Source organism: Toxorhynchites rutilus, chromosome 3 (assembly GCF_029784135.1).
Source record: "Toxorhynchites rutilus septentrionalis strain SRP chromosome 3, ASM2978413v1, whole genome shotgun sequence".
Lineage (NCBI taxonomy): Eukaryota > Metazoa > Arthropoda > Insecta > Diptera > Culicidae > Toxorhynchites > Toxorhynchites rutilus.
In genome coordinates this window covers 90,193,480-90,219,592 of record NC_073746.1, presented here as the reverse complement: position 1 = coordinate 90,219,592, position 26,113 = coordinate 90,193,480, and the positions used below count along the sequence as shown (strand labels likewise).

The 26,113-nt window shown below is 38.3% G+C and overlaps 1 protein-coding gene across 2 annotated transcripts in view; it reads right to left on the bottom strand.

Annotated features, from left to right (window-relative positions):
- Positions 1-26,113, bottom strand: part of LOC129775715 (uncharacterized) — a 269,934-nt gene that overhangs the window by 129,297 nt on the left and 114,524 nt on the right. For both annotated transcript variants that reach the window (XM_055780752.1, XM_055780753.1), the window contains exon 3: positions 1,024-1,062. The gene's annotated coding sequence lies outside the window, so the exon portion shown is untranslated. The remainder of the gene's footprint in view (positions 1-1,023; positions 1,063-26,113) is intronic.

The window sequence follows — 26,113 nt, the reverse complement described above, 5'->3', positions numbered from 1 at the left end:
AGTTTCGCGTCCCGTTTGTTAACTTCCACATAAATCCACTTGCAAGGGGTCGCTATGCATCATCAACTGCTTAACGGCCTTAACGTTGAACCTAGCAATCTTTCCGGGGGGGCAAAATTTCTCCGAAGGACCTTCCAGCTTCCGTGGAATCCCGGGAGTACGCGGACACGAAAATGTAGATTCTACAATCCATGCGGATACGATGGAGACGGCACATCATGAATTTTTCATTTCGCGGGGGAGACCTATACTTTCGAAACCAAGAAAGATGGTTTTCCGCCCGTAAAACGTCTCCAGTCAGCGGTGATATTCGGAGGACAATTCTCACTCCCTGCCAAGAGAGGGAAAATATAAACTACAGCACAGGAATGATTCTGGTTACATGTTTTCTAAACAGCCAGCCAGGTAATGAATCGGGTCACTGCATTAAACATTCAATGCACATTCCCCCGGCGCGCGATGTCAGTTTCAATTTCGGACCGATGGCTGTATTTAGCCAAAGGTTGGTAAAAGAAATCGATGCAACATTATTCTGCCCACTTAGCGGTACTTTTCCGATGCTGTGCTCCATACTTTTGCCCCTTCCGGGTGGAAGATGGTGAGGGAGGGGGAGGGACCTGAGGAATATCTTTTTTTTTCTCCCGATGCGGTTTGGTATCCCGGCCCGGGTTCACGCTTATGCTCGAAGCGGAGAATAAACAAAAAATACATATTGAGACGTTCAACTTCAAACACGGTTCAACCGGTAACTGGGTCAATGCGGAATAAAACATTACACTTTATTGACATTGATGTTAACCGCGAGATTCAAAAGAACCTCGAAAAGGGCGGAGGGATTGACTTGAAAATGGAACAGAAGAAAGCAAAAAACGCGAACAGTTCGTGACGTGAATTATAAGTTAGGGCGGGAGAGTAAATCTCGGAAGTTTACTGCTTTGCATTTGATTGTACAGAGAAAAGCAATTGTTCAATTTGTGTAGGACTGCGAGGAAACGGTTTACTTGTGAAACTTATAGTGCTTACCTCAACATCCAGATATTTCCGATAGGCACAAGCTGATTTCTGGAAAAAAGAAAATGAAGATTGAAATCAAATTGATTTTTGTTAACGACGATTATGAAATTTATGGTCTCAAACAATGCGTAAAAATATTGAAAATTTAAAATGAGAAATATCTAATATATGATGTTACTCTCAAGCAGCTATCTGATAGAAGTCGGCCCGTCTGCGCCACAATCCTTGCTTCATTCGCTCACATGATACAGCAGTTACTGAAATACACACTTTTTCCTAAATCATTTCTTAAAGCTGAGGATAGTCAGAATTTCTTTCTTCCTCTTGAGACCCCCTTGAGTATTCTAATCAATAAATTTGAATAAATTTTTTTTTTCTTCATGGCATCAAGAATATCCCTTAGAAAGAACTTTTCGAAAATCTCATTATTTACCGATTATAGCCATTTTAGTGATGCGGTATCTAATCTAGTACGGCCATAAGAATTTGTAGTTAATTCTTATGGTCGTACTACATTTTCTTCGAAACTAGTTTTTTCAAACTGGCGTACACGATATCTCAAGTTCTACTGAGCCGATTTTTATCTAATTCATATGAATACAATCTGTATGTCGCATGAACTAATACTAAATCATATATATGTTAGGGAAACATCTGATTAATTGATTATACATACTTTTATAGTTGTCATCATTGGAAACTTCTCGTCATTACCTCGTAATTACGATAGTCTGCTGAAAGCGTATCAAAATGCTCTAGATCTGCAAAACGCGGAAAATTCTCACAAAGATTTTCCAATTTTGTAGAAAACGATACTATGCGAACATCACAATCGCATTTTCAAAAGCGTCTCACAAATTCAATTAGAAAAAATAATTAAATAAACAATTTTATGTTCATTCAATGAATCCAATCAACCAAACCTTTTGAGGTTCTTCAATCAAAAACCCCACCATAAAACAAATTATGGACCACATTCCAAATATCATTTTCAATCGAATAATACCGTACCTAACGATAGCATTTTTTACTAGAAGCAGACCAAGTCAAAAGCAACCTAACCACGAATAATCTGTCCTCAAACTAAACCATCATTTCTCTAAGCAAAATCTAAATTTTTCAGAGGGATTCAGACCTCATTCACATGATATAGAAAAATTTGTTTTCGCATATCTGAATATCAAAACACAAACTGGAAATCCTAAATTTGTTGTCGATACTGGCTCTAAAGAAAATAATTTTTCGCCATATCCACCCCACAATGTAAACTAATTGCGTACCTTATCTAAATGAAAACTTTTCCCGATCGCATAATATAAACAAAGGGCCTGGCCGGATAAGGGAGTAAAAAGTGCCCCCAAACCAAATCGCCAGCTGTATGACAAATATTGTATAGAATATTAAATAAGAAATTTTTGCTGTTTATTTGAACCCCTATGTGATTTAACATAGGATCTATAGTGAAAAACGTACTTTTTCGTTTATTTCACGCCAGCCTCAAAAGCTTTGAGATAAAAATTTGAAAAAAAAAATACTGAATGTGCATCTCACTACGGAGTATCAAGAAAAATTATAAAAAAAATTCATCAAAAATTGAAGTACTAAAAAAAATATTGAAATTTTGATTTTTTTTTATTTAATGATTCAGTTCTACTCTAATTCATATTTAAATGTGTTCTTATGGCTTATCTAGATATGTGTGATTTTTTCAGATTTTTTTCAGTGTTGCGCGGTACAAAAAAATATTTATTTTATATTTCCAAAGGGTCTGGCTGGGTAAGAAAGAAAAAGTGTCCCAAAACTAAATCACCCGCTGTATAGAAAATATTGTATAGCGTACTAAATAAAACATTTTGGCAGCAGTACCATATATTTGAGTCCTTATATGGAAAACCATAGGATCTATGGTGAAAAATGCACCTTTTCGTTTTTTTCACGCCATTCTCAATAGCTTTGAGACAAAAATATGGAAAATATACTGAAAGTACATCTTACTCAGGTGTATCGATAAATATCTTCAAACAATGTTTTCATGAAAAAATCTAATAATAGTAAAAAAATTAAATACGCGGTACAAATTAAAATTAAAATTAAAATTAAAATTAATTTAATTTTTTTTTATTATTTGATTTTTTGATGAAAGACGTGTTTGAAAATATTGATCGATACACCTTAGTAAGATGTACTTTCAGTTTTTTTTTCCATATTTTTGTCTCAAAACTATTGAGAATGGCGCGAAAAAACTAAAAGGTGCATTTTTCACCATAGATCCTATGTTGTACCATATAAAAACTCAAATATTTGGTACTACTGTTAAAATTTCATATTTAATACCCTATACAATATTTTCCATACAGCTGGTGATTTAGTTTTGGGGCACTTTTTCTTTCTTACCCAGCCAGGCCCTTTGGAAAAATTTTAAAAAATATATTTGTTGTGCCGCGCAACACTGAAAAATATCTGAAAAAAATCACAAGTATCTAGAAAATCCATAAGAACACATTTAAGTATGAATTATAGTAGTACTGAATCTCTAAATCAAAAAAAAAAAAAATCAAAATTTCAATATTTTTTAAGTACCTAAATTTTTGATTAAATTTTTGAAATTTTTTTTGATAACTTTTCTTGATACACCGTAGTTAGATGTACATTCAGTTTTTTTTTCAAATTTTCGAAACTTTTGAGGAGGGCTATACTCTTTAGTGAGCAATGCAGAAATTTATTTTATCCCGATTTCACAAATAAATAAATAATAAAAAAAAATAAATAAATAAAATTGTCGAGAAGTTCCGCACAACAAGCAATCAAATTTTCGTTTCCAATTTTTTATTTGCAGTTTCGAAATTTGACAATTGAGGAAATGTTCCTTATATTATGTACACAATATAATAATACGTTAATACGTAACAGATTTGGTTTGTCTAATGACGTCATATGAGATTAATGATATAGGAAAAAGTCACCGAACTCACTCAAACATCGACACAAGTTGTTGTTCGAAGCTATGGTGAAAAATGTTCATCACAATCAATCAATCGATGCAGAATGCACAAATCTAAAACGAGTAGCGAAATCTCGTCTCGTATAGGTATCTCGTATCGTATCAGTCAAAAAACGACCAGGTGGCGAAAAGTCAATTTTTGACCATTTTTTTTTCGAGATGACAGTAAATCTCGACGTTTCATGTAATTCTAAGACATTTGGCATCAATTTTTTTTTTCTTAAGCCCCGATCTCCTTTACTCCCTTGGGTGATTTTTCGATTTTCTGAAAACTAAAATTTCGAGATCTGCGACAATAATAAATTAAGTCCGTATGAGCCAATATTTTGCAGAGGGTATTTTATCATGCAAATCAACATTTCGCAGAGAGTTCCATATGAAAAAACGATATGACGATTTGCATTGGTACCCAAAACCATACGTATTGCCTCGTATTCCGAAAAATTAACGTCCCAGAGTGTATATTTCTTTCAAAAAAATTTTTCGAGATGACAGTAGATCTCGACGTTTCATGCAATTTGAAGACATTTGGCATCAAAAAAAAAAATATTCGAAAACCCCGATTTCCTTGGGTGATTTTTCGGTTTTCAAAAAACTCAAACCGCTGTGCGACACTGGTAAATGAAGTCCGATTGAGCTGATATTTTGCATAGGGTAGTTTTTCGTGGGAATCAACATTTTTAATCAAGTTCGCTTTGAAAATTCGAGGATCACTTTTTTCCCATACATCCATTGGCACTCTACTGGATATATTCGTCATTGTATTTCACAATTGTTCCGTCACTGTAAACGGATCTTCGACCCATAATAAATCATATCATTTGTTGGATTTACAATCGAAATGCAACATTTGGAATCCAAATTTGAGATGGAGGAACTGAGTATAAACAACATGATGTCAGAAACTTTCGTTCCATTCCACACCTACACATTCTTACCGATTTGCCTCAACCATACTAGAAGTCGTGATGCAAACAAAAATCTGTCAATTTTGAAACCAATCAAAACCATAATACCGTTCTGAATCATATTTCGGACAGCTCCATATTTCGGACACTCTGTAATGATAATTTGAAATGCTTAATGCCCTGATGATGCACAAAAAAAAGTTACAAAAATGTCAAATTAGAGGCGAAAATGTCCAATTATTCGGGTTGCATTACAGGTCTGTCCAATTAACTAGATATCGAATTAAAGGCGTATCTCTGTACTTCTCCCGCACTGCAGGTTGGGAACACCATTCATCTGTCTGTAATTTTTTTATTGATTTCAAGCTCATGTTATCTCACGGTCGTACAAAAAAGAAACGACAGAAAAAAACAGAAATATACAGAAACATGCGAACAGAACACAAGCGAAAATCACAAACAAACGAACCGAGGTTCATTTAAGAGCCGCGATTCATTTGTAAAGAACCGTGGATCGAACGCTCGTTCTGACGAACCGCATCAGATAAGCGGCTCGTGAGCGTTCACCCATCTCTTAGTGCAATTTTTTTCATTTAAATTCGAAAACGAGAGCGTTACATTTGAATACCTCTTTTTCGACTAAGAGAAGTGACATGACAATCACTTTCGAAAAATAAAAGATGTATGAGTGATGTTTGTTATTTATTGATCCAATTTTTCCATAGCTCGAAAACTAATTGGAAGCAAACTATTGAAATCATGAAAATCTATATATATTTCATATCATATATTCTATAAATATGTTCGAATTTGCTATAGAATGCATTCTCAAAATACGCGCAAAGTAAGCATAGCGCAGAGCTTGCACAAGCATAGCAGATGAGAAATATTAAAAATATAACCAATCTCCACATAACGGTATCAACACCAACGCGGTGCGAGCTTCCATACCGTTATGTGGAGATCGGTTGTGTATGATTGAATCACACGTTCGAATTGTTGATTTTATGCGGGAAGAGAGCTTTATAAACTTAGGAGCTTGTTCAGATTTATTGGTGTAATGATGATGATATGTTGAATTATAGAGGCTTGCCCAGACGATTCGAGTTCCTCAACTAATTAGCATCTAGCCTTGAAAAGGCCAATTTCGAAAACTAAACTAAAACACGACTTTGACATAGGCCATTTGAAATGTCTCGCCACCGCTGCTATCTGGTCGCTAGCAGGATGTCTAATAAATCGTAAATGACTCATTGATGACTTTCCAATCGAGCAATTAATTCCCGTGAGTTCGAGCATTGTTCCCGGGTTAAAAAGTGGCATCAAAGTGCACCTCATTTAAAACCGGATGCGGAGAAGCCATCTTTCAGCGGTGAGAGCTTCTGTGGAAAACTGAGGGTGAAAATTTGTTCCAGTGGTTGCTATCGACGATACCATCCGCCACACAAAAGATTCGGTTCGGATTCTCTGTTGCCGTTCTGAGTGTTTGGAATATAAAATTGCTAAGAGACACTGAAAAATTAATTGGATATTCAGTAAGTTCATTGTTTTAGTATCGCTCTAGACAGCGAGTAATCAACAGTACACGTTAATACTGAGTTAATTGGAAAAACTGCTCAAATTGGTGTTGCATTGATTCGCGAAAATTTCGTGCCCTGTTTATACTGAAGAGTTTCATTATTAAATTACTATAAATAATATTTTTCGTCGTTTATAGTTTCTGCGTTCGTGTCTTAGAAATCAGCTTATTTCTGGGACCCGCGACACCATGACTAGTACGTGTTAGTGACCCCTCTGAAAAAAGGTTGAGTACCGCTGCTCTAAGAGATAGTTAGTAAATCGAACAAAAATATGTCTTTTTGAGCACATAGTTCTGTGCCAATAAAATGATGAACAATCGAAAAATCATCCCAATCACCAATCGAATAAAATATTCATGGACGATAATTCAATCCAATAAAAAAGCTGTCACGTGTCAATTTTTTGTTCGCATCCGTACACGAAACGGCAATTAAAAGCTTAAAAAAGCAACGATCTATAATCTGTTTTATTTTCACAACAGTGCGGCCCATGTTTATACAGAATTGGATTCTATCATATGATTGACGTCATAGCAAATATTCTCAATGGACGAATAGAATGAATGGATGAAGTAGAACGAATTCAATAATCTCGCTTGAAACAAAAAGCCACCGGTTAGGCTTGAGGTTATTTCGTATGAGTGTCGCTGCATTTTTCTAGTCAACCAACAAGTTGTTCGACGATGTTATGCACGCTTACCTCAAACCTAAATTAAATTCCAAATTTCACGAGCATGTTTAGTAAACAATGATGCCGCCAACACTCCACTTAAAAACGCTCTATTTCTGACAAAATAACCCCCGGCATCTGATTGCAAGATGGCATTGTTACTTCAGCATTTTAAATTCGCCTCATTTGCTTACGGAAACGCAAAACGCGTCCCCCTTTTTACACCCTTCTAAGTAGCTCGCTATTATATTCAAAGTAAATGTATTTTCTGTGAACCGGCGAACAATGGATAAATTATTCCAAGCATAATTAATAAATGATTAGCTCAGCAGTGCGACCAGGGCGGTCGGTTCGTGCCATATGTCACAAAGTTGCTTTATTGTGAGTCGAAATTATACGAACCACCACCCCCACTCACAAACCTGGGTAACATTAAGCGCATAGAGCCATTCCACCACCCCCGCCGCTCGGGTCGAGAATCTAGGAAGGCACACCGGAGGAGCAATCTCTCAAAGTGGACGCTTTATGCCGCCAAGCTATCATCGAGCGGAGCAGTGCGCGAGAAGATCCGCCAATAACAAAGAGTTCGGAGACGGTTCGCTACACGGATTCCACGAAGCAGTGCCTAATTAATCAAACCAATCGCCGTCCATCGCCGGTATAGGCTTTAGGTAGCCCACCGACGGACCGCGATCAACTTGATGGAAACGTCAATCATCTTACGCGGGTTGGTAATCCGATTTATGTCTATAACTTTCAACACACTTTGGACAATGTGTTTATTGGGTACCGGAGCTCGGAATTATCGGTTTATCGAAAGATGTGCGAATGAGAAACACTTCTGGAGTAGGTATATTTAGACCGTTCATCTGTCACTTATTATTTTTGTTCCGTAGCAAATGAGTAATTTTGGCGCAATTCTGGCATGAAACCTAGCGACATCTAAAGTATTAACAGGAAAATTTCAACCTGCTCACCTGGTAATAGTCGTACATCAAATCAAGCAACCCAACCATATGTTATAATCTTCAAAATTTGGATTTATGCTTCACTGTACTCATTATAGCCAATTAACTTGCACCTTAACGTTAAACTTTCATCTTAATTTTGACGGATTTTTTTTTCCAGAAAATCTCGACGTTTCATGCAATTCTAAGACATTTGACATCAAAACTTTTTTTTTTTGAAAACCCCGATTTCCTGTGCTCCCCCCTTGGAGGATTTTTCAATTTTCAGAAAACTAAAATTTTGACATCTGCGACAATAGTAAATGAAGTCCGAATGAGCTAATATTTTGCAGAGGGTATTTATCGTGCAAATCAACATTTCACAGGGAGTCCCGTATGAAAAATCGATATGACGATTTTAATTGGCATCCTAAACCATACGTTTTGCATCGTATTCCGAAAAAAGGACTAAGTTCCAGAGCGTCGATTTTGAACAAAACCAAATTTTCGAGATGACAGTAGATCTCGACGTTTCATGCAATTTAAAGACATTAGGCACCTAAAAATTTTTTTTTTAGAAAATCCCGATTTCCTATACTCCCCCCTTGGATAACTTTTCGGTTTCAAAAAACTCAAACTTTGACCGCTATGGATACCAGTGAATGAAGTCCGACTGAGCTGATATTTTGCATATGGTAGTTGTTCGTGGGAATTCAACATTTTTAATCAAGTTCGCTTTGCAAATTCGAGGGTCACTTTTTCCCATACATCCATTGGCACTCTAATATACAGCCATTCTATGGCAAACCGGTTCCAAGATTTCCATCAAAATTGACAGTTGTGTTCTTTATCGCAAAATATCAGATCCGTATTTTTTTTCCATTAGGGTACCCATTTCCATTTAAGGGTGGTCCGAAAAATCCTTTTTTACGCCTTTTTCGAATTTTGTCGATTTTTGTCGAAAATTCATAACTTTTGAACTATTGAACCGATTCGGTATAACAAAGTAAAGCCAATTACCCAGTCTTTTTTCAAAAAAATTTTACGCTTCCCAAAAATTTTGATTTTGTTTTCGTAATCATTGATCGTATCTGTCTTTTGTTTTTTTTTTCATGGCTTTGGACTAGAGAACGCTATATTTTGTAAATATGCCTTCCTGAAAGCTGAGGATTTTTTACATAACATATCCAAAAATCTGAGATGCAATTTTTTTCGATTTTAAGTTATGAATTTTTAAAGTTAACCGATGGTTAAAAAATCGAATTCTTCCCCCTTTCAAAAAATTAACGCTTTTGAAAAAATGACTTTTGAACAACAAGGCCGATTCAGATGATTGATATATCAAATTGAAGCCAATTTTTTATTCTTCTTAAAAAAAATTATACACTTGCGAAAAATTTGATTTTTTTTTTTTAATTAAAAATTATTGATTGTGTTAGCTTTTCATAGTGTTCAATGAAAATGGAATAAAAATGTGTGAAGTAGTGTTTGTGTTAGAGATTGGTTATCAAGTTTTGGCAAAGTTTCACTCAGAAATTATAACTTTTGAACAATTTTATTCTATCTTGGAAACGAATAGTGATATAATACTTTTAATAATGAGAATGCCTTTACACCAACCTTTTTTTTATTATATATCTCATATATTTTTATGCAGCCATATTCAAGTGATTGAAAATTGCACCTAATTGGATTTTACTGTATTAGGACCAATGTCGTCCAATAACTCTTGAAATAAAAGCAAATAAAATTCCGTTTGCTTATCAAATTGTAGCTATATATATATATATATATATATATATATATATATATATATATATATATATATATATATATATATATATATATATATATATATATATATATATATATATAAGTTAAAGAAGTTAGGCCTTTGGGAAGGTTTTTAAAAAATTATAAACGAACTACCTCACTTGAACATCGAATTATGACTGACTTTATTCCTTACTAATTAGCCTGAGCTGAGTTCCCTAACGCGGCGTACGGTTATGCTGATTCTCCAGTTTGGTTCCGGTGAGCTCGATCGTGGTGGACTTCGACCTGGCCAAAGCGCTGAGCCTTAGGATTGTGTATCGAACGATAGGTCGATGTTTCGATGGGTCGTTGGTATCGATGATGTTGACGGTGCAAATATTCAGGTCGATGCGCCGTCAATGATGATGCGCTGTTTGTTCATGTGTCGCCCGGAGAACTGATGCGTTAGCTCTATTGGAAGTGGGTCACCGCTGTTGTTCGGTGGTTAGTTGATCTGTTCGTGTAGTACATGGGGATGTGGGTGTTAACTACTCTCTCCCTAATGAAGATTCGTCTCGAATCTTAAGTTGTTTTCTTCGGAGGTACAATTCGATGAGGCTGCTAGAATTGAAACCGCTGTTGTTGATTGTTGCATAGATGAACTTCTGCGAGTATCGTTGAAGTTGTTTGTGCTGGGTTTTCTAGTGATTTGTCTTGTTGGGTTTGATCTGAGGAGAGGGAAGATGTCATGCTTTTTGTGTTAGCATAGGGTTTTACCTCTGTTGATACATTTCGTGGTGTGGTGTATACTCCAATATGTTTCTTCAGGCTCATGATTGCCAATCCTATGATCATGGCTGCGAGTGGAATCAGGAATCCAATCGTAGTATGTTGCAGTGTTATGTGGTCTCTTTGCAGTTTATGGATGTGGTCTCGGTTTTCAATTCTAAGCAGGTTTACTTGTTGCAGATCAGGTTGGTTGAAGATTACTGTTGGCTGAAAGTTCACTCCAATTGTTGAAATAGTTCTGATCTCGTGATGATTAATTGTCCTCTTGTCGTCGTATTTGCTTCCATTGATTGAAACAGAGCAGTTTGGATATTTGATCAGTAGAGTTCCCGTTATCTGTCTCGATTTGATGTTGCAATTTGAATCCAGAAGAACGGATTTATCAGCGTTTCTCACGATCAGCGTGTGGTCGTCGATAGGCTTAATGTCCATTCCGATGCGATGTTCCTCGTAGGGGCAAGATGCGTTGTGATTCCTCTTAATGCGTTGTCGATACAACCGTCGCCTGTTAAATTCGTGAGCTCCTGTCTTTGGCAAATTCTATAATTTTCAACAATTGTACATTCGTTATTTATTCCTAGTGTCAGTGTTTTACTCAGAACAGCTGAGTTGTAGGGTGTCGATATAATTCTGTTTTTTCTTGGTAATGTTTCAAATCTAATATATTGGAACTTTTCTGACATAAATATTGGGATCTTGATCACAAATATTATTTTTGTACTTTCATGATGTGTTTCTATACTAAGAAATTCATAAATTTGGTCAATATTGTTAATGTGAATATTTTGTTCTTCTAACTTTTCTAGTACAAACTCTGTTTCATTATTGTTTAATATTGCCCTAGATAAAATCCCTATTTTCGATAGTTGTACAATTTCAAAAATGTCTCTTAGTTGGTTGTTTAGTAGATCTAGATTGAAAAATAGATCGTGAACTATTCCTTTTAAATGATTTTCATATTCTGTGTTTACGTTATTGGCAATTCTCGATATTCTTCTTAAAACCTCAATTTGGTTTTCATTTACGTGGCTAATTAAATTGTTAATTTTAGCTTCGAATTCCCGATTGATTCTGATTTGTCGGTTGTTGTTGTCAATAAGTGTGTTGGTTTTGGTTTTTGAATTTTCTATCGTTTGTCGGATTAATTGTAAATCGTCGTCGTCTAAATTGCCGGTCAATGATTTGATAAACGTTCCTAATGGGTTTAAGAGTCCTCGTTTCTGTCGGTGTATGGGTTTCAACTGTTTGTAGTTGTCGGAAATTTGTTTCATCCTAATGTCCAATGTTTTAAGGTATGGTTTCGTGAAATTTTGTCGTTCGAACTGGTGTAACGTATACTGGAGGTTGGTGAAACTACTTTCGAACTTTTCCAAATCCACGATGTGGAGATGGAAATGTTGAGATGTGATAATCTTCGCTTCTCTCTCGCTAAATGCTATTATTCCATCATGTCGTGAGAGGTCTGTTATCGTCACTTCTGCTGTAACATCAAGGGCTAATCTGGAATAGAGAAATATGTGAGTACTACTTTGGGTTTCGAGACGTCATTTTCTTTGACGTCTTATTTTTGTTTTATGTATCGTTCTTCCATTCTGATCTTGGAAGGTTTTTGTGTTATCTCTTGCGATTTGATATCGTTTATACTTATCCTTTGTTTTACTTTTGACCCCTTGGCGCGCGACGTATACAGTTTCGTCCACTTCCAGTGATGGGTCAGCTTCCTTGTTTTTGTTGTGGTGCTGTAAATCTTGTTTTTGTTTTTTAATGAGAGCTAATGTTGCTTCATTGTATATTTCATTCCTTTTCCTAACAATTTCTTCAATGTTACTCGGTCTCACCTCTCCCTCTTTTATTCCAAAGAATACTTCTTTGGGTCGCATCTTGGTTGAAGAGTGAATAGTGTCGTTATAAAGTGCTACAGTGACTCTAAACAACTCTTTCTTACTTAATCCCTCATGTTTCGATCTACAACAGCGAAACATTTCTGCAATTGTTGAGTGAAATCGTTCAACGATTCCATTCACTTCGCTTTTATTAGATGGTGTGAAATATGTTTCAATTCCTAGTTCTTCTAACATGCCTCTTACTTCAACAGACTTTAGTGCTGGTTCATTGTCACTGACCAAAAGTCTGGGTATCCCATATGTTGAGAAGAATTTTGTCAGTCCTGAACGGACGTCAGGAATCGATCTCGATTTAATTGGAAAAAGCATTCCGAACTTCGATAATTTGTCTACCACGGATATGAACGTGTTTGGTTGACATATGAATATATCAACATGAACTATGTCTAGCGGCTTTTTAGGTATTGGAGTTTGGGCTAGGTTCAATTTATAAGGATGTCGCTCATATTTAGCAGTTTTACACGTATTGCACAATGTGACGTGTGTTCTAACTTTCCTTTTCATGTTCGGGAAGTAGAATTTCTGGCTGATAGCCATCAGATTTTCTTCGATGCCTCTGTGAGCTCTTGTATGTGTTGTATTTATGACTTCATTCTGTTCTTCTTCAGTTTTTAAGTCAATTAAGAACTTTTGTGAAATAACTACTTTAAACGTTTTGACGCGAGAAAAATAGTTTTTATACACAATTTGAAGGGTGTTGATGAGATTTTCTGGGCAGTAAATGCAATTTACTCTTTTAGGATCCATGAATTCTTTGAATATTCTTAGTAATATTGGTACACCAAAATTCACTTTTGTAAACGTGTGTCTTAGGACTTTGGGAAAAACTTGTTCTCCGGTGGTCTCACTCTCAGTTCCATCTATTTTCAAAATGATCTGATTGGAAAAAGTGTTTACCGGTTTTTCGGTACATGCGATAAATTCCGAGTCATCGGTGTCTGCCGAATGTTGCGTAGCAGCGTCTGATGAAGAATCATTTTGTTCTTCATTCAGATTTAAATTTTGGGGAATTCTAGAGAGGCCATCGGCAACGACATTTTGTTTTCCGGCACGATATCTTATATCGTAGGAATAGTCCATTAAAGCAATCATCCATCTGGCAATTTTACTTGATGGATCTTTCAAGTTCACGGCGCAAGTAAGCGGTTTGTGATCTGTGTATAAAATGAATTTATTTCCGAAAAGGTACGGTCGGAAATATTTGGTTGCCCAATAAATAGCTAGTAACTCCTTCTCAATAGTGGAGTACTTTTCTTCGGTTTGACTGAGTGTTCTCGATGCAAAAGCAACAGGTTTATCTCTTCCGATTGGACCTTGTGAGAGAACAGCTCCTATTGCGTATTTGGATGCATCTGTTGTCAATATGAAGGTTTTTTCGAAATCTGGGTGTATTAGAATAGCGCTGCTAGAAAGTATCTGTTTGCACTTGTTGAATGCTTTTAGAAATTCTGGAGTATGTTCTACTTTCTCATTTTTCCGAAGACATTGTGTTAGCGGTTTCGTTATCCGGCTGAAATCCTTTATGAATTTTCTATAGTATCCCAGTGTTCCTAAGAAGGATTTAATGTCCTTCTCGGTTTTGGGAATTGGCCAATTTTGGATAACTTCAATTTTTTCTGGGTTTGGTTTTACACCTTCTTCATTCACCACGTGACCGAGGAAGGAGACCTCTTTCTTCAAAAATTCACTTTTGTCGAGCTGTATTTTTAAGTTGGCTTTTTTAAGAGCAGCGAAAATTTTATTTAAGTTGTTGCAGTGTTCTTGTAAACTGCTGCTGAATACAATGATATCGTCCATATACACTAGGCAGATAAATCCGGCTAGGCCTACCAGCACAGCATTCATTGTTCTCTGAAATGTTGCCGGGGCGTTTTTCAGCCCGAATGGCATTCTTAGATATTCGTAGTGGCCGTTCTCAGTTGAAAATGCAGTTTTTTGAATATCGTCTTTTTCCATCAGAATTTGGTGGAATCCCGAAGCTAAATCTAGGGTTGTAAAATATTTACTTCTCCCTAATTTATCTAGGATATCCGTGATATTCGGTATGGGGAATTTATCATCCACAGTTTTAGCATTGAGCTTTCTGTAATCAACGACGATTCTCCATTTTTGAATACCTGCAGCATCCGCTTTCTTCGGAACGACCCAAATGGGTGAATTCCATGGTGACGTAGAAGGACGAATTATGTTTTCATCAAGCATTTTCTGAATTTGTTTGCCGACTTCCTCTTTATGGCAATGAGGATACCTATAGCTTTTCCGATACACAGGTATCTCATCATGGGTCAAAATTTTATGTTTCACAACATTAGTAGCTGTAAGGGGTTCGTTGTCGAGGTGAAAAATATCTTGATTTTCCTCAATGACATTGATCAAACTATTTTTCTCTTCTCTGTTTAAATGATCCAGACGAAGTTGGTCCATAAGTTTTCTGAATCTGTCAGGACGAGCTTCCAAAAAATTGAATTCGTTTTGCTCAACCAAGCATTCAAAGTTATTAAGAGTGATCTCAAGTGGATAATCTAATGAAAGTGTTTGATTCTCAGTTGAACCGTTCTTGAGACTGACAATGGCTTTATGACCTACTGCTTGGTATAAACCAGCACATATGAAAAGGTTTGTATTGATTTCGAGATCATCTTCTAGTAAAAAATCACCTGATTGCTCGGAAACTGGTATCTCTATATTATGAATGGTTTCTCTTGAAATTTCCTTTGAGAAAGGTTCTGGATGTTTTCTGAGCATCTGAAGTTTTGTTCCTAATATGGTTATGGAATTGTCATCTGTTTCAATCTTCGCTTTAAGTTCCTGAAGCGTTTCATACCCAATAAGGCCGTGGAAAAAATTATGAAAATCAAAAATATGAAATTTGAACGATTTATCAGTTAAGTCGGGAAATGGATTGAAGTCGACATATCGTTCAATTTTGTGAGTGCCTGAGATGTTGGAGACAACAGTTGGTGTAGGCAGCGCAAAGGATTTTTTCACAAATCGGGGGCATAAATAATTTTTGTTAGCTCCCGTATCTATCAATAATTTCAATCCAAACCCTTGACGTGTGGGAATTTCCATGTAAGGGATGAAATTTTTTGAGTTTACCTGGGGAAATGGGATGTGCTTTCCAGTTGAAAATTTAGGTTATCGACTGCTTCGCTAGAAGTTTCTTGTTCGTAGGTCTCATTGGAAGTTTCTTGCTCATTTTCTAAATGTATTTCTGAATGGTCTTCTTCGTATGAATAATTATCCATTGGCGTTGGGTAGTAATCGTGGTGATAACTTGCCAAGGGATAACATTGATACTCGTATTGATACTCTTGAGCGTTTTGTTGAGTTTGTTCAATATTTCTTAATTCCGTTATCCGTGCTGGTCTCGGTGGGACAGCAGGAAAGAATTGGCTTCTTGCATTATAATTATGCGGTGGTCTATTAACGTAATTTACATATTTAGAGCGAATGGATTTATCAGCATTCATTGGACTCGGTAATGCTTTCCGAAGTTGTCCATTGTTGGTATTATTGCCCTGAGGTGGAGCTGGAAAACGAGGCGTAAAGTTTGGTCTGGTTGGAATACTTTCATGCTGATATGATTGATATGGTTGACGGGGAATAAATGGTCGATGATTAAACATCGGTTGACGAGTTTGTAATTGAGGATAAAAATGTATTGGTTTGGGTAAACGTGGTGTTAAAGTCGGTTTACTTAAGCCCGTACGACTTTGATAGTTACGTTCTTCTACCGCAGCATCAAATGCTTGTTTTATATTTCTGGGTTGACGTGCACGCACGTTCCCTCCAATCGGCTCTTTCAGCCCTGCTAGGAAAACCTGTAGAGCATTTTCCTTATGCGTCGAGTTTCTATCATTTTTAATATTCTCTTCTCTTGGAGAAATATTAGTATTATTAATTAGTAAGGATAGAAGATTTTGTACTTGTCCAAAAAATTGTTCAACTGATCCGTTTTGCTGAAGTTGAAACAGCTCGCGGGTAAGTGTGACTGAGTCACGTTTATCATTATAATAAGCGATGAGATTTGCTTTAATCTCATCCCAGTTGAGAGAAGTTCCATAAGTTTCTAGGACTTGGTCCGCTTCATTAATTATTTTGCTTCTTATAGCTTGAAGCCAAATTTGCTCGAAAGGTGTATTTTTAATAGGTTCCATGAATGGCATAAAATGTTCGACGGACCTAATGAAACTATGCAACTTAACGGGATTGCCGTCGAATGGTTGCAGTTCTCTCACCGCTTGGGGTGTTTGGAGAGATTTCGTAATCTTTTCAGCCTGTTCGAATATTCTGTTTGTTTCTTCAATTCGATTCATGTTCTGTCTAGGGGGTAGTAAAGGATTCGGTTGAGGTGGAGGAGGAGGTATTGGGTTAGGAGAATTGTTCATTTCCGTGTTCATTTCTCGATTTCTTAAATTATAGGGATGGAAACGGTCCATCAAATCCTATATCTCGGGGGTGAAGAAATTTGATTAGTTTTTCTTTAGAATTTTCTTAAATCTAAACGCGATATTTTATATGGCGATTGTTTCTTACAATCTAAACGCGGCTGGCTACACACGGCGCAGATCTTAAATCTAAACGCGATATTTTATATGGCGATTGTTTCTTACAATCTAAACGCGGCTGGCTACACACGGCGCAGATATTCTCTCTGCTGTGTAGACACTGTGCTTTCGACCGGGGGAAATCTTATTGTACCGATCGCATCTACCACAGATATTCACTCTGCTATGCGATCAGTCTCCTACGCGGTGTGAGATTAGCACTTCACCGTTGGATGGTCTGATAAGAACTTTCCGCACTAGTGGAACTACAGATATGCTCTCTGTTTGTTACACACTAGTTACTCGCTACGCGAGGTGGTCTACTTACACATACGTTTAATTTCTTTTGATAATGATATTATTAATATTTATGCAGATATCAATTCTGCCACATTGGGTGTTTTAACTTTAGTTATATAGAAGGTATAAGATAATAATTGTGGAGAATTACTTACATGGAGAATAAAACTAATATTCGCAGAGTGGTTCTTCCCGATAGCACCTTCATTGATTGATCTGATAAATTTCTTCTTTGAAACAAACATTAGTAATGTTCAAGTCTTTTTCGAAGCACACGTATTGTCTTTTGTATTTGGGCCTCTTTTTCTCGTTATTCAGTTAAACTTCACTTTGCACTAGATTATTTCTATTTTCTGTTAATCCGATATTGTTCTGCACTTAATCAATTCGATCACTATTTCATATCTATTTCGAAACACTTGAGCGGTAATCGCATCCTACCGACTGCGCCAGTTAAAGAAGTTAGGCCTTTGGGAAGGTTTTTAAAAAATTATAAACGAACTACCTCACTTGAACATCGAATTATGACTGACTTTATTCCTTACTAATTAGCCTGAGCTGAGTTCCCTAACGCGGCGTACGGTTATGCTGATTCTCCAGTTTGGTTCCGGTGAGCTCGATCGTGGTGGACTTCGACCTGGCCAAAGCGCTGAGCCTTAGGATTGTGTATCGAACGATAGGTCGATGTTTCGATGGGTCGTTGGTATCGATGATGTTGACGGTGCAAATATTCAGGTCGATGCGCCGTCAATGATGATGCGCTGTTTGTTCATGTGTCGCCCGGAGAACTGATGCGTTAGCTCTATTGGAAGTGGGTCACCGCTGTTGTTCGGTGGTTAGTTGATCTGTTCGTGTAGTACATGGGGATGTGGGTGTTAACTTATATATATATATATATATATATATATATATATATATATATATATATATATATATATAGCTACAATTTGATAAGCAAAAAAAAATCTGAATACCAGTTGGAATTCTGAGATAACTTATACCAAAAAAAAAAGCTTTATCATCAGAAGCGGGAAAAGCATCATTACTAGAGAGTGTAGACACCGTCCAGTAGGCAGGAGGGGGGTGTTCTATGATTTTTATGGGTGAAGAAGAGTGGGTGTTATGATCGAACGTATCACGTGGAAATTTTTCGTTTTTATTAACAAACTCATTCGTCTTCGTAAAGTCGAGGCCGCCGGGTGTATTTTCTCCCGTCTGGTGATACCGTTATCTTGTGATACTGTTGTGATACCGTTACTTTCGCTGCTGGTGAAATAATTGTTTCACCCAAACGGGATTTTTGGACTGCAATAGTGTGAAGCAAACAAAGTGGAAGGAAGAAGACCTGCATCGCGGGCGCTGTGTGCTGGCGTGTTTATCGCCATATCATCGTCATCGAAATCATCATCGCACTGTGGAGCCATACACCGTTGCAGCTGTGCTGTACGATCGACACGCGGTTCGCTGGGAACCGTTCTAATTCAATCGCACGGGTGTGCGATATAAGTATATTTTTTATTAGTTTAAGGTTTTTAGTTTAAGAAATAATCAGAAAAAAAGATTGAGAAATCACTGAAAAACTGTACATCTGCCACTTTATATGGCAGAATGCGGAGAACCCGTTGACATGGAGATTGAATCCACTGTCTGTCCCTCCACATCTACGGGAGGTGGGAAGTCGCTTAAACGCATTCCCCCTTCAGAAGAAGTCTTTTCGGGGGAGGAATTAACCCACCTAAACAAGCCCCCCTCAAGAAAATTTGCAAACCTCTCCTCTTCACCCCCTCAATCTCCTGCTCCCGTTCCTCCTCTCGCTCCCGTTCTCGCTCTCCCTCTCGCTCCCGTTCTCGCTCTCCCTCTCGCTCCCACTCCCGTTCTCGCTCCCCCTCACGCTCCCGCTCCCGCTGAACTCCCGATCACGCCACCCAACCCTGCTGTTTCCGCTTCCGCTCAACAATCGACCCCGCTTTCCTCTCCTGTTGTGTCTCCACCCCGTGTCAAGGTTTATCCAGAAAATGCAACTGGAACTGGCCCATGGGTTGTTTTCTTCCGACCTAAACCTAAAGGAAAATCTCTGAATGTCATTCAGATCATGAAAGATTTGACAAAAAATTATTCCTCCGTGGTCGAAATTTCCAAGGTTCGCCCGAACAAACTGCGTGTTGTCGTGGCTGATCGGAAGCAAGCTAACGCTATTGTTGTCGACAAGCGGTTCATTTTAGAATATCGCGCATACGTGCCCTGCCATAACGTAGAAATTGCGGGAGTGATTACAGAAACGGGTCTGACGTGTGAATTTATTAAAAAAGGAAATGGAAAGTTCAAGAAGCTCCCCTCGATGGAAGTCGAGATCTTGGACTGTCGCCAATTAGGAAAAGTCTCCCAGGAAGGGGGAGAAACTAAATTCACGCCGTCCGACTCGTTTCGAGTAACTTTTGCTGGTTCCGCTCTCCCTGACTACGTTATGGTGGACAAATTGAGACTGCCGGTGCGACTCTTTGTGCCAAAGCCCTATGACTTGCAACAAATGCAAGTCAGTTGGTCACACTTCAGATTATTGTGCCAACAAGGAGCGCTGTGCAACTTGCAGAGAGCAACATGTGGGGGAATCCTGCAGTGCGACTGAGCATAAATGTCCATATTGCGGGGGAACTCCACACGCGCTCTCAGCTTGTGAAACTTATAAGAGTCGCTGGGAGAAACAGAAGCGCTCTTTAAAGGAACGCTCGAAGCGCACATTTGCGGAAATTTTAAAGGGCGCTTCTCCACTGACCCAACAACAACAACAACCAATCTCAACACACAATACTTTTTCCTCGTTGCCAGTTGATGAAATGGAAGCGGACACAGCTAGCGGGGACACACCGTTTATTTCCAAAGGAATCCCCGGCGCAAGAATGTGACCACTCCCAAAGTTCAAGAACAAGTCCCCCCGGTGATACCCCCTGTTAGCTTGCCTAAAAAATCGAGTTCCGCGGACAAGCAAAATCAGGTTCCTCCTGGCTTCCGTGGGAATAGTTCACCTTCGAACGACCCAGCACTCGAGGGGACATCAAAAACCCCAACTGTCCCTATTTTTTCGTCCAGTTCAACTTCCCAATCGGGATTTATAAAGTTGTCTGACCTTCTGGATCAAATCTTCAAGTGTTTTAATGTTTCCGACTCCATCAGAACCATTGTCATCTCAATGCTTCCAGTATTAAAGACAATTTTGCAACAATTGATGCAAACATGGCCCCTCCTTGCAATGATTATCTCTCTTGATGTCTAATTTAAATAGAGAGGTCGGAGATATCACTGTTTTACAGTGGAATTGTCGTAGTCTTATCCCTAAATTGGATACATTCAAATTTTTAATTCATAAATTCAATTGTGATGTTTTTGCTCTGTCCGAAACTTGGCTTTCTTCGCGAGATGATCTCTCTTTCCATGATTTCAATATTATACGCTTGGACCGTGATGACAGATACGGAGGGGTGCTATTGGGGATCAATAAGTGCCACTCATTTTTTCGAATTGACCTTCCACCTATTGGAGGGATTGAAGCTGTTGCTTGTCATGCAAACATCAGAGGAAAAGACCTCTGTATTGTCAGCTTGTATTGGCTTCCGAGAGCTGCGGTTAGCCGCAAGCAACTTGTTGACATGTGCTCACTTCTTCCTGAGCCACGATTGATCTTGGGAGACTTCAACTCTCACGGAACTGCCTGGGGGGAACAGTACGACGACTATCGTTCATCGTTGATATATGACCTTTGTAACAGCTTCAATATGACCGTTTTGAATACTGGGGAAACAACACGTGTTCCTAAACCTCCTGCTAACCCAAGTGCTCTTGACCTCTCGCTTTGCTCGAATTCACTATCGTTAGATTGCAAGTGGAATGTAATCCAGGACCCCAACGGTAGTGATCACTTGCCAATCAAAATTTCCATCACCATTGGGTCGAATTCTTCTGAATCTATAAACATGGCATATGACCTCACAAGACACATTGACTGGAAAAAGTATGCGGACGCGATTGCTCTAGCCATCAATTCCAGAGATGGTTTACCTCCATTGGAGGAGTATAACTTCCTTTCTCGTTTGATCTATGACAGCGCAGTTCGCGCTCAAACGAAACCCATTCCAGGTTCCACCATTTCCCGAAGGCCTCCCAATCTATGGTGGGATAGCCAATGTTCCAAGCTTTATATAGAAAAATCGAATACATTTAAAGCTTTTCGGAAACGTGGAACTCCTGAAAATTTTCAAACGTATTTAGCCCTTGAGAATCAGTTCAAAAATTTGATCAAAGGGAAAAAACGTGCTTATTGGCGAAATTTCGTGGGAGGTTTGTCACGAGAAACGTCAATGAAAAAATTATGGAAAGTGGCTCGAAACATGAGAAATCGCTCTTCAACGAATGAAAGCGAAGAATATTCACATCGATGGATTTTTAATTTTGCACGAAAGGTTTGTCCCGATTCCGCTCCCGTGCAAAAAATTGTTCGAAATATACCACATTCTCTCTTGCTCTCCTTTCATGTAACAATTCTGCTCCGGGATCGGATCGAATTAAGTTCAACTTGCTGAAAAACCTCCCTGATGTGGCGAAACATCGCTTGTTGAATTTATTCAATCGGTTTCTGGAACATAATATTGTTCCAGATGATTGGAGACAAGTACGAGTTTTAGCTATTCAAAAACCCGGAAAACCCGCGTCCGACTTCAATTCGTACCGCCCAATAGCAATGCTGTCTTGTATACGGAAGTTGTTGGAGAAAATGATCTTGTTTCGCCTTGATCGTTGGGTTGAAACGAATGGCTTACTCTCAGATACACAATATGGGTTCCGCAGGGGCAAGGGGACGAATGATTGTCTTGTGTTGCTTTCTTCAGAAATTCAAATGGCTTACGCCGAAAAAAAAAACAAATGGCTTCAGTATTCTTGGACATAAAGGGGGCCTTTGATTCAGTTTCAATAGAGGTCCTGTCAGACAAATTACACTCTCGGGGTCTGCCGCCTCTATTGAATAATATGTTATATAACTTGCTTTGTGAGAAACATTTGAATTTTTCTCACGGGGATTCGACAGTAAGTCGGGTCTCCTACATGGGACTCCCCCAGGGCTCATGTTTAAGCCCCCTTTTGTACAACTTCTATGTAAGCGACATCGACAATTGCCTTACACAAAATTGCAGCCTAAGACAACTTGCAGATGATGGAGTGGTGTCTGTCGTAGGATCAAACGAATCCGACCTGCAAGGGCCCTTACAAGATACTTTGAACAATTTTTCAACCTGGGCCATTGGGCTAGGGATCGAATGCTCCACGGAGAAAACAGAGATGGTGGTTTTTTCTAGGAAGCATAAGCCAGCAAAACCAAAGCTTCAACTTTTGGGTAAACCGATCACTCATACTATGTCATTCAAGTATCTTGGGGTCTGGTTCAACTCCAAATGTACTTGGGGAGCCCATATTAGGTATCTGAGTAAAAAATGTCAACAAAGAATAAACTTTCTCCGTACAATTACCGGCACCTGGTGGGGAGCCCACCCCGAAGATCTTATAATGTTGTATCGAACAACTATTCTCTCAGTGATGGAGTATGGCAGTTTCTGTTTTCAATCAGCTGCCAAAACACACCTCATTAAACTCGAGCGAATTCAGTATCTTTGTCTCCGTATTGCGTTGGGATGTATGCCCTCAACGCATACCATGAGCCTCGAGGTTTTGGCAGGCGTACTCCCACTAAAAGATCGCTTCAATTTATTATCTCTTCGGTTCCTCATCCGGTGTAAGGTTATGAACCCATTGTTGATCGGAAATTTTGAGCAGCTGATCGAGCTAAATTTTCATTCTGGATTCATGAGCTCATATCATGAATTCGTCTCCATGCAGGTTGATCCTTCTTCGTATATTCCCAACCGTGTTTGTTTTCCTGACTACATCAATTCCTCTGTGCATTTTGATCTGTTCATGAAGCAGGATATCCATGGAATTCCAGATTATCATCGATCGGGGATCGTTCCTACGATTTTCGAAGCAAAGTATGGGCGTGTCAATTGTGATAATATGTACTTTACTGATGGGTCCTCTATGAATGAGTCCACAGGATTTGGAGTGTTCAACAATTTTTTTAGCACCTCACACAGTTTTCAGAATCCTTGCTCAGTGTATATTGCTGAATTGGCAGCAATACACTGGGCGCTGGACAGCGTCGCCTCACGACCTGTTGAACACTATTACATTGTAACGGATAGTCTGAGCTCTGTCGAAGCTATCCGTTCAGTGAGGCCGGAAAAGCACTCGCCGTACTTCCTTGAGAGAATACGAGAAATTTTGAGTGCTTTATCCAGACGCTGTTATGTCATTACCTTTGTCTGGGTCCCTTCACATTGCTCAATTCCGGGTAATGAGAGGGCTGACTCATTAGCAAAGGTAGGTGCAATTGAAGGCGAAATTTATCAGCGTCAAATCGCCTTCAATGAATTTTATTCTTTAGTTCGTAAAAATACCATCGTTAACTGGCAACGCAAATGGAACGAAGATGAATTGGGCCGGTGGCTCCACTCAATTATCCCTAAGGTTAGCCTCAATCCGTGGTTCAAAAAACTGGACTTGAGTCGCGACTTTATTCGCACCTTCTCCCGACTCATGTCCAATCACTGTTCGTTAGACGCGCTGCTTTTTCGTTTTAATCTTGCCGACAGCAATCTCTGCGGTTGTGGCCATGGTTACCACGACATCGAACACGTTGTTTGGTCGTGCGAGGAGTATCTTGTTGCCAGATCGAATTTAGAAAACTCCCTTCGGGCTGGAGGAAAGCAGTCCAATGTGCCGGTGAGAGATGTGTTGGCTCGGTTAGACCTTGATTACATGTCCCAAATATATGTTTTCCTTAAAGCTATCGATCTTCGAGTGTGATTGTTCATACATCCTTTTCCCCTCCTTTTCGTCCTTCGCGAGCTATCGGTTCCCTTCCTACTAACATTAGAATAAGTTAAATTGTAAACACATATTAAATGTAAGGATAGTTTTAAGAATTGAGTGTGAAGTGTCAGTGTGAATGAGAATGAGAATGTGAATGTGAATGTGAATGTGAATGTGAGTGCGAGTGTAAACACACATCTCCTTACATCCCATCCTTTTCCTAATGAAAATGTGTCACCCTTCTAAACTCGAGTCGACCGCGAGTAATCGGTTTCCTATTTCATTAACCATAGAATTAAGGAAACAACATGTTGATATATGCTAGTTGAAATATAGTTGATATATATAGAATATAGAAATATAGTTGGCTCCATTAAACTTATGTAACTGAGCCTGTAAAAATAATCGGATTAATAAAAAAAAAATTAACAAACTAGCTGACCCGGCGAACTTCGTCCCACCCACAATTAATATATTGATATAAATCATATCGAACACTCAGGTTCCCACAGAAATTATTTTTATGTACGTAATCTTTACTCGCGGTATATAATTTCTTTTTTGACATTAATACCTCATGTAGACTAAGATGCATCAATCCTGATACTGACTGTTGAAATCCGTTGCTCCGTTCTTGAGTTAAATCGTGAGGAACGGACACCAAATCATTTGTATTGATATAGATAAAGTTTATAAATACTTAGTTACCTTCACTTGATTTATTGGAAACTCGTTCTTGAAATGGAACAATATTTATTTGAAGTTCATTGTGAAAACATAAACATAAACGAAACATAACCGTTATAGAATTGAATGCATGGTGAAAATAAAAACATTTTTCGTTTGAAATTCATTTTGAATTATTTTTAAGCACTTGTTAATTTTTATTCCACATCTTGGATTTCGGTTCTGAGGATTCCGACGTTTTGCCTTGGAGCGCTGTTGCTTCGTTGCGCTGTTTTGGGGTTCGAAGAGATAGACGGTGATTCCTCATGAAGCTTGAAACCCAATCTCTTTCTGCCAGTTTTGCAACTTGGTTGAATTCGTGCTGGAGGTTGTTGGCTTTCGCAAAATCGAACGCAAGACGACGTAAATCTTTGAGAGTCATACCATAGAAAGCTTTGTCCAGTGCTCTGCAGTGGTTCGCCAGATCCTCAGACTGCTCACTCGTAAATACCTATCTGAACCGGCCTAGGTGCTCGCAGACACATCCCAGCAGTAGTAGAAATGTCAATTAAAGAGGATTCAAATCGTAAATCACTTTCTGATATGAGCCTCTTCCTCAGAGCTGATTCAGAAATACCGAGGACTGCCGCAATTCGACGCTTCGAGACTCCCTCCCGAAGCCTCTGTCGGGCCATTTGAGCATTTCTGGAGTGCATTTCTTCAAATCAGTTTTCTTCATTTTATAAATAGTTGAAAACATTTTATAATTTTTCTTTCACAGCAAAACTCTAATGTGAACTTATGCCCCACAGCCACTGCGCACAAAAATTTTTTCAACTAATCGAAATTTTAAAAAAAGATCTTAAACTTTTTCTCAAAAACGAATACGCACTATCATCTACTATAGAATGAAGGTTTCGTTGACAATGTATTTTCGAACTTTCCAGTCATTTTAGGTAAGATGACGATTGACGTCATCTCCAAAACTGAAAAAATTAGACCAAAACATCGCAAACCTCTTTTTACCTCATAACTTATTGCCACTTTCATGAAATTTATCCTGTTTATATGTGTGAGCTGCTCGTGTAATAATGTATCAAACGAATACACTGTT